The sequence below is a fragment of the Lissotriton vulgaris genome, chromosome 9 (genome assembly GCF_964263255.1).
Source record: "Lissotriton vulgaris chromosome 9, aLisVul1.2, whole genome shotgun sequence".
Classification (NCBI taxonomy): Eukaryota; Metazoa; Chordata; class Amphibia; order Caudata; family Salamandridae; genus Lissotriton; species Lissotriton vulgaris.
In genome coordinates, this window is record NC_141697.1 from 478978197 (window position 1) to 478995279 (window position 17083).

Sequence of the window (17083 nt, forward strand, 5' to 3'; positions counted from 1 at the left end):
AAGTATCAGAGAGATGTCGTTTAGCTTCTGTCAGGTATTGGTCTTTATGCCATTATGCCATAAGACAATATTGCTGCCTTTCTCAGACTTATTGACATATAACACGCAGCCACAGCCACAGCATCAATGCCTCTATATATATATATAAATTACCTACTGGAGGTCGCCAGTAGGTAGTTATAGTTAGGACCTATTATCTATAGGAAATTCGTAACATTCTTTTCCCAATAACTTTGGCGCCGGTTGACGAATCTTCGCGAAAGTTTCAAAACGTATGGCCCGAGGTGATTGGTCAAGCTGGGGCTGAGAAAAAAGGGGGTCCCTAAACGTGTTTTCTCCATGTTAATTCCCATAGGAAATTTTAGACACAGCTACAGCCCGAACTGCTTAATGGAATTACACCAAATTTGGCAAAAAGGTAGCCCTTGGTTCAAAAAGAGCCCTTTTTATTAAATGGTGTAAATCCATTCAGTAGTTCCTGAGAAATTAAAAAAAAAGAAGTAAAAAAATGCATTTTTCATAGCAAACTTTAGATGCGGCTACAGCTCGTACTGCTGAACAGAATCACGCCAAATTTGGCATGAAGGTAGCCCTGGCCTCAGAAAGAACTCTTTTTTCTTAAATGGTGTAAATCTGTTGTAGTTGCTGAGAAAATCAAAAAATAAAAGTTTTGATATACAGAGGCGCGAAGTGTTGTCAGCCATCTTGTGCCTCGGTAGAAGCGAGGCACAAGAAAAGAGAAAAACTAAGGCGCAAAACAAGAAAAGGGGACAGGGTAGAAACACCCTGACCCCCTAGGCCTGCTTAGGGGCCCCAGATGGACCACCAGGGCCAAAAAAAGCATTTTTGTTTTAGAACGCCAAGATCTGGCCGCGAAAATAAAAAAACGAAGCGCAGGTTCGTTATTAATTAGCCCCCAGGTGGGCCAAGTCTCGGGGGCATCACAAAAAATATTTACGGGGGCCCCGGGGACCGCCACCCCCTGGGCCTTTTTATAAATATTTGCAGGGGGCACACAGACCCCCCGTAGCCCTGGGGACTGCCACCACCAGGGCTTCTTTTTGAAATGTATGGGGGCCCCTAAGGCCCTCCCACAGCCCTGGGGACCGCCACTTCCGGGGCTTCCTTTTAAAAAAAAATACCTGTGGGGGGCTCGAGCCCCCCCACATACCCTGGGGACCGCCACCTCCCCAGGGCACTAATCTTCAAAAATTTGGGACACCCCTGGCCCCGGGGACCACCACCTCCCCAGGGCTGTTGAGATGTTAGGAGGGGGGTTGCGTGGCCCCACTCCTGGAGCCTGTGATGGCCCTGGGGACCACCACCCCTCAGGGCCGGCTCCTGCAGTGTCCCGGGGTGCTCACTCCCGGGACACTGCTGTTTGCTATGACAGGGCGGGAGCATCGCGCTTCCGCCCTGTCATAGCAAACTGGGGTTTGGGTTTTGGAAGAGAGAGTAGGAAACCTGCTCTCTCTTTCCAAAATCCAAACCACTTTGCTTGTCCACACGGGGAGCTGCATTTTAGCAGCTCCCCATGTGGAAAAGCAATGCCGGCTCCTGCAGGACGGAAGGTCCCCTGGGGCCAACATGCGTTGCAGAGAGGTGGTCCAGGTCACGTCCCTTTTTACACCTCTTTGCAACGCAGCTCTGTGGCGCTTATTATTATTATTATTATTATTACATTTCTTATATAGCGCAGGATCGACCCCCGAAGGGGTATCTCCGCGCTTGCCTTGGGAACCCGTCCTGGTTTTTCCCTGTGAGATAGCCCCTACAGGGCATCCCCAAGGTGAAAGCCAGGCATCCCGCCGCAGGGGGGCCATTGTGGAGATTAAGCAAGCTTAATGCCCAGAGTTGCAGAGATTGAACCCATGATTAGGTCAGGCACCGAAGCGAGAATTATCGAGTCCGTGGAAATTTGAGCTCTACACCCTGCCGCGTCGGGAATCGAACCCTGGTCCCGGGTCTGACCTCTGCTTCAGGGTCTGCCTGCTCTAACCAGTGAGCCACACTTCTCCAGGGACCCTCAGGATTCAAGGGGACTTAATCCCCCAACTTAAAATGCGCCACGGGCTGCGTTTGCACAGTGGTGAAGGGAGGGGGCAGGCCTGAGGTAATATTTGTGCAAACACGCCCTCTGGAGCGTTTTAAGTTGGGGAATTAATTCCTCTTCAATCCTGAGGGTTCATGGTGGCCAACTAGCCCACCAGGTACCTCCGGTAAACGCCACAGAGCTGCGTTGCAGAGATGTGTATAAAGGGGCGTGGCCTCTGAACATCTCTCTGCAAGGCAGCTCCCTTGTGCACACTGGAGGTACCTGGTGGGCTAGTTGGGCCCCAGGGACCCTCAATATTCAAGGGGAATTAATTCCCCAACTTAAAACGCGCCACAGGGCAAATTTGAACACATGTCACCTCAGGCCCCTCCCCCTTCCTTCACCTCTGTACAAACATGCCCCCTAGCGAGTTGTATGTTGGGGAATTAATTCCCCTTCAATATTGAGGGTCCCTGGGGGGCAACTAGCCCAACAGGTACCTCCAGTATGCACCAGGGAACTGCCTTGCAGAGAGGTGTTCAGAGGCTGAGCCCCTTTTTACAACTCTCTGCAACGTAGCTGTGTGGCACTTACTGGAGGTACCTGGAGAGCTAGTTGGACCCCAGGGACCCTCAGGATTCAAGGGGACTTTATCCCCCAAATCAAAATGCGCCACAGAGTGCGTTTGCACAGTGATGAAGGGAGGGGACCACCCTTTAACGGAGAGAGTATCCGTGAGTGCCTTGGGCTGTTTTCAAATGGTTCCAGCTTAACAGCCTCAAGTGCAACTCAGATAAATCTGAGGTACTCTTCTTCGGTTGCCCACTTGACCCAGACTGCCATGAATGGTGGCCTGCCAATATGTTCCCTCCAGCGCGCTCTCCCAGTTAGCAAAGAACTTGGGAATCAAGATTGATAATGGGCTGACACTAAGATCTCAAATCCTGGCTCTCACTGGAACTTGCTTTGGCCTCCTTAGGATGCTCCGGAAGTTTCTCCCCCTGCTTTCAGAAGAGCATAGGAAGACTACGGTGCAGGCCTTAATTGTTTCAAGATTGGATTACTCCAACATATTATATCTTGGCCTGCCGGAGTATCTTCTGCAACGTTTGCAGGTGGTCCAGAATACGGCCGCACGGGCCATTTTTGGCCTCCATAGGCGAGCCAGAGTCTCTGGCCTTTTGTAGTCACTCCACTGGCTGCCTATCCGGAAGCGGATAGTGTTTAAGGCCTTGACCTTGGCTCACAAGGCTCTGTATGCCTCGGGAGCAAAATATCTCCAAAGGAGGCTTGCCTTTTACCATCCGGCCCGATCTCTGAGATCTGAATCATTGTTCCTTGCTGTGGTTCCTCGAGTGAAAAAGGCCCGCACTGGAGGCCGCTCTTTCAGGTTTCGGGCACCGCAGCTTTGGAATTCCCTGCCCTTGGCACTACGCAGTACATCTAATCTACTGACTTTTAGGAAAGGCCTTAAAACATGGCTCTTTGCCTGTTAGTGCGCTCTTTTTCTACTGCAGGTTCTGTTTTATTCTTCTGCTGTGTTGTTATTTTTTACTGTGTTGTGTTTGTCTATTTCTGGTTGCCAATAAAAGCGCCGGGACACTCTATCGGAGTAGCCGTGCGCTATAGAAGACCAAATTAACATAACATAACATAACATAACATAACAGGGGGTGGGGCCTGAGGTGACATGGGTGCAAACACGCTCAGTGGTGCATTTTAAGTTGGGGAATTAATTCCTCTTCAATCCTGAGGGTCCCTGGGGGCCAACTAGCCCACCCCTTACCTCCAGTAAGCGCCACTGCGCTGCGTTCCAGAGAAGTGGCCAAGGCCCCTTTTTACACCTTTGTGCAACGCAGCTCTGTGGCGCATACTGCTGGTTGGAAGGTTCCCAGGGACCGTCAGGATTCAAGGAGACTTAATCTCCCAACTTAAAACAGCCACAGGGCGTGTTTGCACACATGTCCCCTCAGGCCCCCCACCCTTCACCACTGTACCAAAGTGCCCCGTAGCACGTTTTAAGAGGTAGTTTTAATTCCCCTGCCCTATTATGTACTAGGGCCTTACAGAGGAGGTCATGCTAATCACAGGGGTAACGCAACACATAGTGTTCCCTAGTGAATGTAGGTGTTTTGACTGTATTCTAAGTGTCTTTTAGCATAGCAATGGCTCTAGGCCTGGTTAGTCAGAGTCAGTTACCACCAGTATCCTTCTGAAAAAGTTGTGGGCACAGGATGATTTTGCAATAGGCTTCTTTCTGCTCCTCTGTTTGTTCTTTCTGCATGTCTTACTTCTTCCTGCACTTTTTTTCGTCTTTGTGGGCTTCTGTTGCTTCTTTCTGCATTTCTTTTGCTTATTCTGTGCATTTCTCCTTCTTTCTTCACATGTCCTACCTCTGTAGGCATAGTTAGAAACTAGCATTTAAAAAACCTTTAAATTCACTGAAAAAACCATAGGTTTCAGGCACGTTTTAGTTAGAAATTAGCATTTAAAAAACCTTGGAAATTGACTGAAAAAAACATTGGTTTCAGGGGCATTATAGTTAGTTGGACATTTCACTCGTACAAAACCATAGAAATTCCCCTGTTATAGTTAGTTCAGCTAACTATAACTTGCGAGCTCACAATGCACTGATGATGATGTCACATATTACATCACTCATGACATGGTCAGTGACATCACTCATGACATCACTGATGATGATCTGGGATTTGAGGCAGCTTTTGTCGAGTTTGTTGTGATACTTGTAGACTGCCAGACTTGTCCCCTTTAACATTTCGTTTGGCAGTACGCGGTTTCATAAAGGAGTTTCTTGAAATGCTTTTCAATCGAGATAGCAGGTAGCTGGTAGTACTTATCAGGTAGCAGGCAGCTAATGGCAATATAAATAAATATGGGGTTGAGTGCGCTACTGGGGTGTAAGCGCATCCCTGTGGTGGGCACACTTGTATGGTCCTGTGTGTATGGCAACAACACAGTGAATTCCAAAAGATTCAAAATGCCAAAAGTTTAGGTGATTTTCGAAATTTAATTCAAGTTTCCATGTTATGTATCATATTGTCATCATATGAATTTGTTAACGAGCTTTGTTCTCATCATTAAACATAGAAGAAGCTCCAATGCATTTCGGACCCACCGTCCTTTTTCAAGGAGCACTACAACAAAGAATATACAAACGACAAATCAATTTACTGTCTTCCTATCTAAATCATAAATCACAGTAACTGTGTGACAATGTGCAAATTATGTTGAAAAACCTCATGCGCCCAAAACGGAAGAACGGTAAATAATCCATGTGTTAGAAGGAATCGGAGAAAAAAATAAACTGGAGAGTGAGCGTGAGTTACAAATCGGGTTTCAGAAGTGGAACGAGTGGTATATTTAAGAAGCGAGTTGAGTCGGGTGAAGCGTGAGTTACAAATCGGGTTTCAGAAGTGGAACGAGTGGTATATTAAGAGCGGGTTGAGTCGGGTGAAGCGCCGCTATATACATAATCGGCTATGGTCCTTTACTTATGCTTTTTTTTTAACCTCTAAAGTAGAGCAGTATGGCCGAGGCTTTTTCTGGAGGTATTGCAAGGTGGTCGCAAGCCGCATCGTGCTACACCAACCACCTCCGCAACAAGCCTTTAACCCCTCCTCCTGGGGTATTGAAAAATACTGAAACAAAATTTTTTAAAGTTCAGGCTAGGAGTGTTACCAACCACGCAGCAGCTCCCTCCCTGGAAAAGGGTGCAGGCTTTCACTCTATGAAGCCTGTGCAATAAGGATCAGGGTGACATCACACACATCATCTGCACCTGAACGGAGCTGTGTCAAGAAAGGAAACAGCTGCTAAAAATTCCGCTCAATCAAAGAGGGATCAGAACAAGGAGACAAGCAGTCCTGGCATGCTTTTATCCCTCATCCCCACAATTGAACACAAGGCTAGTTAGATTCCTCGAAGCAGCTGGGTCAAAAATGCCAAACTGATTCTCATTCTGCAGACAATCGGTCTACAGGGGTGGCAATTTTACTAAGTGGTCGGCTAACTGCCACAGCGGATCGCATCTTTTTTTTTGGTCGCAAAGGCATAATTAGCCGGGACATTATAACTGTAATGACACAGAAATGTCTTTTGCAGTTTACGCTGCGATGCTCATGAGGGAGCATGAACATTTTACATATGGAACATTTTTAATATGGTTTTATTTTTTTTCTGTATGCTCTGCAATGGTTTTAAGTAACTATGCAAATAAAGTTTTACCTTACCTTACCCTCCTCCTGGGGTAAGGCCTAATGTCACACCACAGGTTGCATGTATCCCCCTTTTTTCCCTTTCCCCCTCCAAAATCACATCTTCCTGCTCTTTCTTTTGAGTTCAACTAGCCTCCGGCATCCTCTTTTCTCCACTTGCCTTTAATTGCCTTTGATTGCTGCCCGAGAAGTTGTTTTATCAAAAGAAGGTAATTCTACTGCCCTTAGATCTCATAGATCTCTTAAAGTGACTCTCCTTTTCCTTGACGAAGCATGTAGTAAACGAAGCGCAAAGAGAAAGCGAAATAGTTGCAAATATAATAGCAATCAAATCCTCAAAAGATCAAGGGGAACCTAGACCGGCAAAGCCCTTGAGTAGTTTTATACTGAAAATGTGGTGAGGAAGGCTACAACAAATGAAGCTGATACCACCAGCACAGCAACATGTCTGTTTATAGCTCACAATTCACAGGGAAACAGGCACGATCCAAAGTTCCTTACCGGACTAACGATCCACAGCAGTCAACATACTTTTCTGATCACTGATATTTCCCCAGCCGCTTGCTTGATGCAGCGTATCACTGACAAAGCCTGCAAAACCTCAAGCTGTTCTTCCTGCGCTCGCTGCACCTGATCTCTCCATACTTTTCCAGGGCACAACATGGACCAGCAAAACTGACAAAACCAGCAGACTTCGAAGCTATACAACAGTCACCATCCCGCTACCTCCTCAACTGGAGCATGACGGGAGCGCTACGTGGCAATGGGGAACAATTTTCAACAAGTTGAAATTATATTTTCTCAAATCAGGTTTTAAGCATTATCATTGAACGAATAATACATGAAACAGCACAAAACTGCTCCCTTTTATTTTCATCAAATTTCCATTGCCTCTAGAACCCTCTTGGACCATGGTTGAACTTCACACATAGTAAAAAATGGTCCAATCATTTTCGAGAAAAAGTCTTTAAACATGGTCTGGACAAATCTATAATTTGGACACATGAAGAACAACTATATGTAGGGCAATATTTATGGAACTAGACGTGCTGTACTATACCAACCAATAGTAAATATTTTTTGAGTACTTGGAGCATTACATCATTTTGACCAAGTGTTCGTAAAGCCTGAAGATTTCGCTTTAACGTGCTAATGGAAGCAACCACATACATGTCCACATATGTTTTGCATGAGTTAGCACATTAAAGCCAGACCTGGGGAAATGGAGGGTGATGATGATAAAGAGCAGCAAGAACATGGCTAATAGACAATCCAAAGTAAAAAAGTTTTTTAAATGACTCATTTAAAAATAAGTGATAGCATAAGTATCCATATTGTGGTGAAACACTTTTTGATAACAGTTTGGTTTTATTTTTCTGTGGTGGGCTAAATAGTGGTTATCTGACAGTTATCAATCATAAAAAAGCACTGTCCATTATTGTAACGGTGGGCCAGTCCTATGAAAAATAGCTGAGCTTTTACCGTGCCAGGTTTGGGTGTGCAAGTCCAGTTTGAAGGTAGAGGCTGTAAGAAACTCAGTGTCCAATTGCCTGAACCTTCTGGGAGAAAGAATGGATACTTGGCTAGACTGGGCCAAGTCAACAATGTCCATAATGAAGTCACCATAGTGGCCAATTGTCTGACTTAACTGGAAAAACAGACAAGAGTGCTTTTCAAGTCCAAGTTAGACCCACCTGACTCATGAACATATTTTCACAATCTGCGGAAGAACTGGGGTGATGCTGACATTGATCCTTAGACTGAAGCTTTCCCAAATCGATTATGGCTATTGCAGGTCACCAGGATTGCCACTGTTCACACTGACTAGAGGTGTATTCCTGTATCCTGGATCACTGAGCGCTCAAGACAACTCTAGAGCGGGTAACAAGATTTCCATGATGCAGCTAGAGAAGGACTTGAACACATTGTTAATTATACTGATGTCGGACTCAGTACTTCATCGTTATGGCACAGTGAAAGAACTCATAGATGGCTCTGATCCACATGGCACGTGGCACATATAATAAATAAAAAAAATTAAATTGCATGCCTCTTGCTTGACGTGGAAGCAATCAGAGGATAATGAGCCTGACATAGCTGTTGATTGGTAGCATTGCAGTGGTTGGTGATGTTTCCATTTTTGCAGATACCCATATCTGGGCATACCCTTCCCACTTAGGGCGACGAAACCAAAAAGAAAAGTTTTTCAAGACAGATTCACAAATGGCTGAGTCGCTCTAAGTGAGAAGTGTGTCCAGGCATGGGTCCCATGCTCGCTATGCCACAGAATTCAAGCTAGCTTGGTTGATTCTGGGTGATACTCCGAAACCGGTCCCAAAATGCTTGTTTCCGGTCCAGGGCAGACCTAGCATGGTAGTTCGGTGTGAACTGTTCCCAGGGGGAGCAGGGTCAAGCCTGATTTGCATATGGCTGTGTCCATCTGGAATGGCATGGCAAGCAAAAAAACTATTAATTTAACCCAGATCTGTGACAGGGGGTGAATGTTTGGTCAGACTTAAAGAGGGTTTTACATTACAACTCCTCTGATACCAAACATGACATTCTCACCTACTCCCAACTAAAGAGTGTCCCTTATTAAATGTAATAGGATAACCCAGTGTTATCCTATTGGAGAGGCAGGTCTCGCAATAGTAAAGAAAAGCTACCCCTTATTAAATGTAATAAGGTAACCAATGCTATCCTATTGGAGAGGTAGGCCTAGCAATAGTTAAAAACATGAATTTGTGGGGTTTTTCACTACCAGAACCAGGGGCGTAGCTTCAGGGGGGATGTTTGGGGTGTTACACTCCCATAGTAAATGCATTTTGATGTGAATTGTTGGGTACAGGTGATATCAGTCAGGTTTGGTGAGGTGTTTGTCGGATTTTTACATGCACACAGTCAAAAACACACACAATCTCTCGCGCTCTCTGTTTTCAAAGTCTAAAAAACATTTTCGTTATTTTAAAAAATATTGTGTTTTCCCTCCCCTAGTACTCCTACTAAAACCGCATTCCTCTCCCTTTCCACTGGCCTTTAAGCCCCTCTCATCTGCCCTGACTTTCGTATAATGTATAATTAGATTATATGGCAGCGCGATTGTTGGAAAATGTAAATCTCACCCCCCCCCCATCTTACTGACCAAGCTACTCCACTGACCAGAACATGTAAAACCTAAAACTACATGTCCACATTTTTCAAAATAATGCACCCTGCATAAAGGGCTGTTTATGGCCTACCTTACGGATGACGTATATGTATTAAAAAGTAAGGGTTGGGCCTGTCAAAAGGTTATTTTGCTAAAAGCACAATTGATGGACAGAGTGCAGAACAATGTCATACCTTCACCCCAGTAAATTAATCTGGGCCCAAATCCATCTTTTAGTTTGCCCAACATGCCATTCCTGTTTGGACCCAGCCATATGCAAATCAGTCTTGACCCTGCACCCAATGGGAACAGTCCAGCACAAACTGCCAGGCCAGGTTCTCCCTGGACTGGGAACAAGCATCCTAGGACGGGTTTCAGGGTTTCACCCCACACCAGCCAGGATAGTTTGACTTCAGTGGAATGGAGAGCATGGGACCCACGTCAGGGCATACCCGTCCCACTCAGGGTGACAAATGCAAAAAGATCAATTAATGGACAGAATGCAGAACAATGTCATACATTCACGCCAGTACAGAGATCTGGGCCTAAATCCATCCTTTTTTTGCTCACCATGCCATTCCAGTTTGGAACCAGCCATATGCAAATCAGTCTTGACCCTGCGCCCAATTGGACAAGTCCAGCCCGAACTGCCAGGCCATGTCTTCCCTGGACTGGAAACAAGCATCCTCGGACCGGTTTCGGGGTTGTTTCTTTTGAAAAAGGTTCCTTTTGTCAGGTCACAATGGCAGTTTATCAGTGCACATACTGACTGCAAGGGCAGGCCTAAGATATGTTTAAAAAGGCTACTTAAGTGGTCAGCACAATCAGTGCTCAGGGCCGGCCCTAGGCATGTGCAAAGTGTGCACCTGCACAGGGCCGCCAAACCCCAGGGGCCGCCACGACGAGGATCGAATCATACACATATTCGTTGCACTGGCGGCCCCTGGCAGGGTTTGGCGGCCTTCAACCCCGGCGGCTTTTAGTTTCACTTTTTAATACTGACTTCCGCAGCCCGCAAGCCCTGTCACACCCCTTTCACTTCCCTGGCCTCCTCTCTGGCTCCGCTGCGCACCACCGACCTCCTGATTGGGCAGCAGGGGCGCCAGGGTGTTACTTAAAATGATTAATGATCAGGCTGAGTTGACTGTCATCACCGGCTGGCACAGACAGACGCCGGAAGCCAAGGTGATCTGCGGCGCACGCAGAGTACTCATCTCTGGTCAGGACTGCGAGCGCCGTGGCCGCGCCGGGGCCGGGGGCCCGGGGCCGAGGTGTTGACTCGAGTGTGTCCAGAAGCTGCCTGGATCATGAAGACAGAGGCAGAGTGGTGCACATCGTGGCGTTGCAGCAGTGCAGTAAGTGACCAGCAGTCGGGTTGTCACTCTATAAGTAAGTGAAAGTCCACGACGGTGTCACTTTCGTATAACTTGCATCCGCCAATTGCTGTCGGCTCGTTCTCATTTCAGAAAAGTAGCTGATTTCCTAGGCCTACACTGTTAACAAGCCTTTTCATGCATGAATAGCAGAGTGAAAGCGGGGGTGTTTAGATTAGATGCCATCAGCGGTGATCTGATTTAGCATATGTTTATTAGGCTGCTGCTCATCCCTTTTGACTGCAGAACTACACAGAGATGAAGCCTGTTCCCAGGACATGGTGTGTGGGGGGGGGGGGGGGGGGGGGGGGTTGGCGGGAGTGTCCGGTCAGTGAGGGAGTCAGTGGATAAATGGGCGCTGGATGGGCGGGCCGGCCCAGAGCTTCAATGAAGCCGAAACTACTGCCTTTGTGTCACTTGGTATTGTTAGCACCCACTGGTACAGTAGACAGCTGAGACCATGGTGATTTTACGGTTTACCCCTGAGACACGGATGTTACAGGTTGCAGCTTTCCCTTCTGTTGCTGTTCCGCTGCCATCCGCCGCCAGTCTCGAGACAGCAGGTCAGTAAATATATGGGGTGATTATTTAAGTCTATTTGTGGGCCTGTTGGGGGTGCGTGGGTGTGCTGGGTTAAACTCATGATTTTTGTTAGGATCAAAAATAATTATGGCAGCAAGCCTAAATGGACAGTGAGTGCAACTTATGCAAAACACGTCTCCTTCAGCTTTGTCTATACTGGCTGATACAGCAGAGTTACTTACTTAAGATGAACAATGGTACCTCAACTGTTTTTATTTAATCAACTCAGAAAGCGGTTTTCAGGAGTTTTGCATTAGTGTCAAGTATTTTTTACACCTTCTCACTTCTCAATAGTTTGAAGAATCTTGTATTTTAGCTTTTTCAATATCACTGTCAGTTTCACTCATTTGCAGTTCAATGCCACTCAAAAGTGCATTGAAACAATGGAAATGTCATACACAACCAATCTGAAAACTTGGAGGTGATGGTGTAAGTCATGATCTCCGTCCGTTGCACTGATTTCCTATGCTGTGAAAATATGCCTTTCCTGGAGCAGTCACTTTGTTCAAATGGGTGTAATTATTATGATATGTTTCTATTGTCTTCGTTGCTTGATTTTGCTCGCAAAAAAGTGTCACTCATAGTTGTTGAAATGTCACTCATAATTACACCTAAATTATGAAAATGTCACACATAGCAACCTGAAACCTTGGCAGCTATGTATTGTAGATGCCCCTGACGAAGGGACCCTCCCGAAATGCATTGGGCAAGTTTTTAATTTTTAATAAAGTCATGATATGAGGAAAAACATCTCTTTGCCTGTGCCTTTGTGACCATCTTCGACGTGAATGAGTAAAAAGAATTGAAATGAACGGATAAAAAGGAGAAAAAAAAAGATGATTAACTTGGGTGCAGAATGGTGAAATTTGATTCATTTGACTCGTTCAGTATACATGGCTGTGCTGCTAGAGTTGGAACCTAAGTTAGAACCACCGCATTTGTTGAAGTGCCTTTAAGGGACATATCTTTTAGAGAGCGCAGGATGTTCATATCATGTTTGGCATTTTATGACATACTAGATTTAGTTTAGTGGCGTAAGTTATTGAGAAAATGAGACCCCTTCATGTTAAAACGCCACCTCCAACCACCAACCTGCGCTACCCCTCGTCAGTCGGCATACTACTTAAATATACTATAATTCCTAAACCAGCATCAAAAGGGAAAATGCATCCCTTCATTTCCGTATAGTACGAGCAGGTTCAACAGTTAGCAACGACCTAGCATAATGTTGTTCGACCAAATCCTACCATCTCTGCCTTTGAAAAGTTCATCTCCTTGCCTTCTTAGAAATAGGGTTACAGTTAACAGGCACACCCGACCATAGCGCAACCGCCAGCCGTTTGTACAACCCCTCAGCACTGTTTTGCCAAATTTCGCGTCATGGCATGGCAGGCCCGCCACGGCCCGGCCGACTCATGAGGCCCGCCGCCCAAGTACGACCTTTTGAAATCACACGAGGAAATAAAGTCAACGCGTCGGTAATCATAATCATATGCCTTTAATGCCAGTCTCACTTTTAATGTGGTGTGCCTCAATTAACAACAAAGGTGTCTCTTGTGGCAAAGTACCTCTACAAAAGGAGAACGGCAATTGTGAAATGTCTTTCTTAGGCATGAAGGCGAAATGCTTTCCTAGCAGCACTCTACAATTTTATAGATTATAGGATCAACCACGTATTATTGAATTATTACCGCCTTTAGCACTGAAAACTCATCTGATGGCGTCTGTGCAATGGTGGGAAGGTAGTGGGTGAGGTATTAAATTAATGGGTTGGGCTTGGGGCCAACAGTCCAGCCAAGTGAAACAAACACATGCATAGGTCGGCTAACAATCCAGCAATCACAATTCACTATTTCCTCAAATTTGGCATATAAACATAGGCCAGAAGCCTTTTCTCACACACCCTGCCTTCAGCTACTAGTTGCCCTAGCTATATAAAAATACATATAACATGGCATACTGTGCACTTGCTGTTGCTAGAGACAACATATTTATCTATGTATACTTCATTTAAACCAAAAGCAAAAATGCTAAGAAAGAAATCCCCTAAAGATGGAAGTAGAAATGAATAAGGTGGTCTTCCTAAAGCATGTATTTTAAAGAGATGCTTTAATTATGAAAATGCTTTCTGGACGTTAAGTTTGTATTGTGTGTAGTCAACTTCTGGGGTTATCAAAGTCCGTCCGGACCCCCTCTTCCGGGGCCCCCACCTACGCTCCCTGCACAGGGCCACCATGAGCCTAGAGCCGGCCCTGCAGTGCTGCAGGCCCTCTAGTAGCATTTTATCTACTAGCCCTGGGTACCTGTGTCACCACTTTACTGAGGACTTACAAGTAAAATAAATGTGTCAATTGGGGGTAAGCCAATTTTACCATGTTTAAAAAAGAGAGCACAGACACTTTAGCACTTGTTCGCCGTGGTAAAGTGTGGAGAGTTCTAAAAGTCAACAAAAACGTGTTTAGAAAACAGGAGGGTTAAAGTAAAAGGTTTAGGAATGACCCTGCAGAGAGTGCCAGGCCCAACAGCGTCTCTTAACAGTTTAAAAAATATTTCTTATATAGTATAGCACTGGCTTTTTAGGCACACCTCGACTTGGTATCTCGTGTCTGCAAAATGCCCAGGCAACTGCTTGGGCGGTGTCTGTTTTACTTGCTGTTGTAGTTACTGTAACCTACTGCCAAATGTTCCTCTTGCCTTTCTGGTCAAGCTCCTCTTTTCAATTGTTCTCACTATCTATACAGTATTTGCTTGAACTTTGCTCCATTTCCTTTTCTGCGTGATTTACCTCCCGAATCGCTTTTTGCCAGCTGTTTTATGCATGTGAAAAACAGCACAAACTCTGCTAATAAAAGACATGACTAGTATTTTTGTAACTTCCACAACATATTGAAATTGTTATTTTGTTATAAAGTTGGCATTCTCTGTGCTTCGTTACAAACACTAGGTTTTTTAACATATTCGTTCATTTAAAAGCTGACAACTAACATTTATTGAAAGTGAGCTAGTATACCTTAATTTACCACTCTTAATCGTATATATTGTACAAACCTAGCAGTCTAAGGGGGAGATTTATAAAAAATCATGCGGCGCATCCCCCCGCGAGGCTGCCCTGTGTTGTGTGACAGGGAGGGAACAGAAAAGCGCCATATCTTCAGAGATATGTCTCTCTCCTCACCTTTCCCTTACGCCGGCACTGATTACAGCTGCGTGAGCCAAGCACACACCTTTGCGCCATAACGCTAGGGTGTGTGCATTAGTCCAGCATAGGTTTTGTACAGGAAGGGTACCCTTCCTGTACAAAATACGATGCCCAGAGACAATGCAACGTTTTTCTCACTTTGTATGCATGCTACACCGTGCAGCATGCATGAAAAGTTGGAAAAGGGAGGAGAAATGAAAGCATTTCTCCTTCCGTGCACCTACTTGAAAAGGGTGCAGTTTTCTCACGCTAAATCTAATCTACTTGATTTAGTAATTGGGTTTAGCATGAGAAACCTAGGGTGGTTGCTTGGGAACACCCATGCTCCACCCTTGGTATACCCCCATGACGCAAAGTGCTGCTTCGCATTACTTTTCCGTTATTACCAGCGCTAAAAAAGTTTAGCGCTGGAAAGTAAATAGTGAAGAAAAAAAATGTGTCTATTTGCATCACATTTGTGATGCAAACACGGCGCAAACTCTTAGTAAATCTCCCCCAAAGTTGTCATGCATGCAATGATTTAATGAGAACCAAACAGTTTAAAAAAAATATGTGAGATCGCTATTATAAGGAAGAAAAACACACACATGGCTGTTTAACACAGATTTCTATTACATATAGGTCATTGCCTGTTTATCAAGAGAAATCTAGCCCCGCTGCATGTGTCAAGATACATATAATCTGAAAATGATTCTTCTGGCTTCTTGGTCATGTTTAATGACTGATTAACTTGGAAGACTCAGTTGCAGTTACCATTTTACAAAATGAGCATCAGGTTAATTTAGGTAGACTTTGCCTTGTAATGAAGTGAGAGTAGCTAAACAAAAAATCCATAGAGCCGTGCCATTTTAGAGATTTTTGAGGCATGGACAACAAGTATTTTGTTTACTAGCTGAGAGCAATTTTGTATTTATTGTTCAACTTTCAGCTAATTCAAGCTTTCATAATGCCAAACAATACTGAATTATATGTAGGTCACATGGAAATCAGTGCTAACCAGCCTGTCTGCCCATTATCAGAAAGATACAGTAAGGGTGGCTTGGTGGCTGGTTAGTGGCATTGGCTAATTTGTAAAAATGCAAGTGCCAGGGCCAAACCTATTTCTCAGAAAGCCACCAGGCTTACACCATCATACTGCCTTCTAGGCTACAAAAGTCCAGTTCGGTGCGGGGGGGGGGGGTGGCCGCGGTGCCGCAGTGCTCATGAAGAGCCCGGCTCGTCATGAGTCACAGTAGAGCTGTGCTCTCCGCCCACTGATTAATTTGCCCGCACAGGCGGGGAATCAATCACGCGTGGGTGGACCGCGGCAGTTAAGACAAGCCCAGCTCGTCATGAGCACAGCTCCTCTGTGACTCATGACTATTAAAACTTTTATAAGGGCATTCCTAAAGGCATTTTTAACATATAACTGCACTTCACATAGCACTTCACTCTTGTCACATTAACAACCAGCTCCGCTGTAATTCAGGCGTTGAAGCACAGCAGTATTACATTAGGTGGTCCGGCTGGGCCCCGATGATGAAGCATGCCACCTACCAGGTAGGTGGGTGAGGGGTTTCCTAAAAACAACGTGTTTTGTTTGGGCTCCTGTCTATAACAGTTTGGGTTAAGAACCACTTACCTGAACCAGCTAAAAGACTTGTCCTCATTGTTTATTGACATTATACCCAGGGAAAAGGACAAGTCACTTTTTCTTTACTCTCTAGTTGTTCTCATGCATGGAAGAGGTTAACCATCACACTGATACAAGTGTGATATTTTGCACTATTTCAAGTCACCTAGTTTGTAAGAATGGACTGGACTCGCTAGTTCCTTCGGTTTTTTTGTATATTGAACTGTGAAACACTTTGGTGGTCTTAAAAATGTCACACTATGCCATATTGTGGTAGACTGTTCTGGTCTGTGTAAAAAAGTGGCAGTGCCAAGCACTGGCAAACACCGGCAACAATTAAGTACTGGTTAGTAGGCTTTTGCATAAGGGAACACAAAAGGACATATCACTTGAAATTGTGTAAATGAATTGAAGCAAAAAACAGGAACTGTTTTGATTTCAGAAGGAAACTATCTGAGTGATTATCGGTATGTTTGCTATGGCTATTATAATGCATTCCCCTCTCTTCAATGCAATATTGTTTTGTCCACTGTCAGTTCTTGTTGCCGTCTTCTTTAATACAGCATTGAAGAACGAACCTCTGCCTAGCGTGTCTCTCTCCAGGATGCCCCTTCCTCTGCTTCAATTTTCCAGGAAGTCAGAAGATCTGGGAAATACTTTTGAAAGCATAAACACCAGCAAGCACCCATCATGCTGGCTTTTAAGAGGCGTGTACCTTTGCTAAAGCACATCGAAAGGCGCTGCAATACAGTTCAAAGAATGCAAGTGGCAACCTATCTCCAGAGCCTATATCAGGAGGATGATGGATGATGTCGATGAAGATTGACATGACCTCTCCTAATATTGGGATGAGCCAGCGTTTGCGAGGTAGATCATAACATTTGCAGAATAATATTACA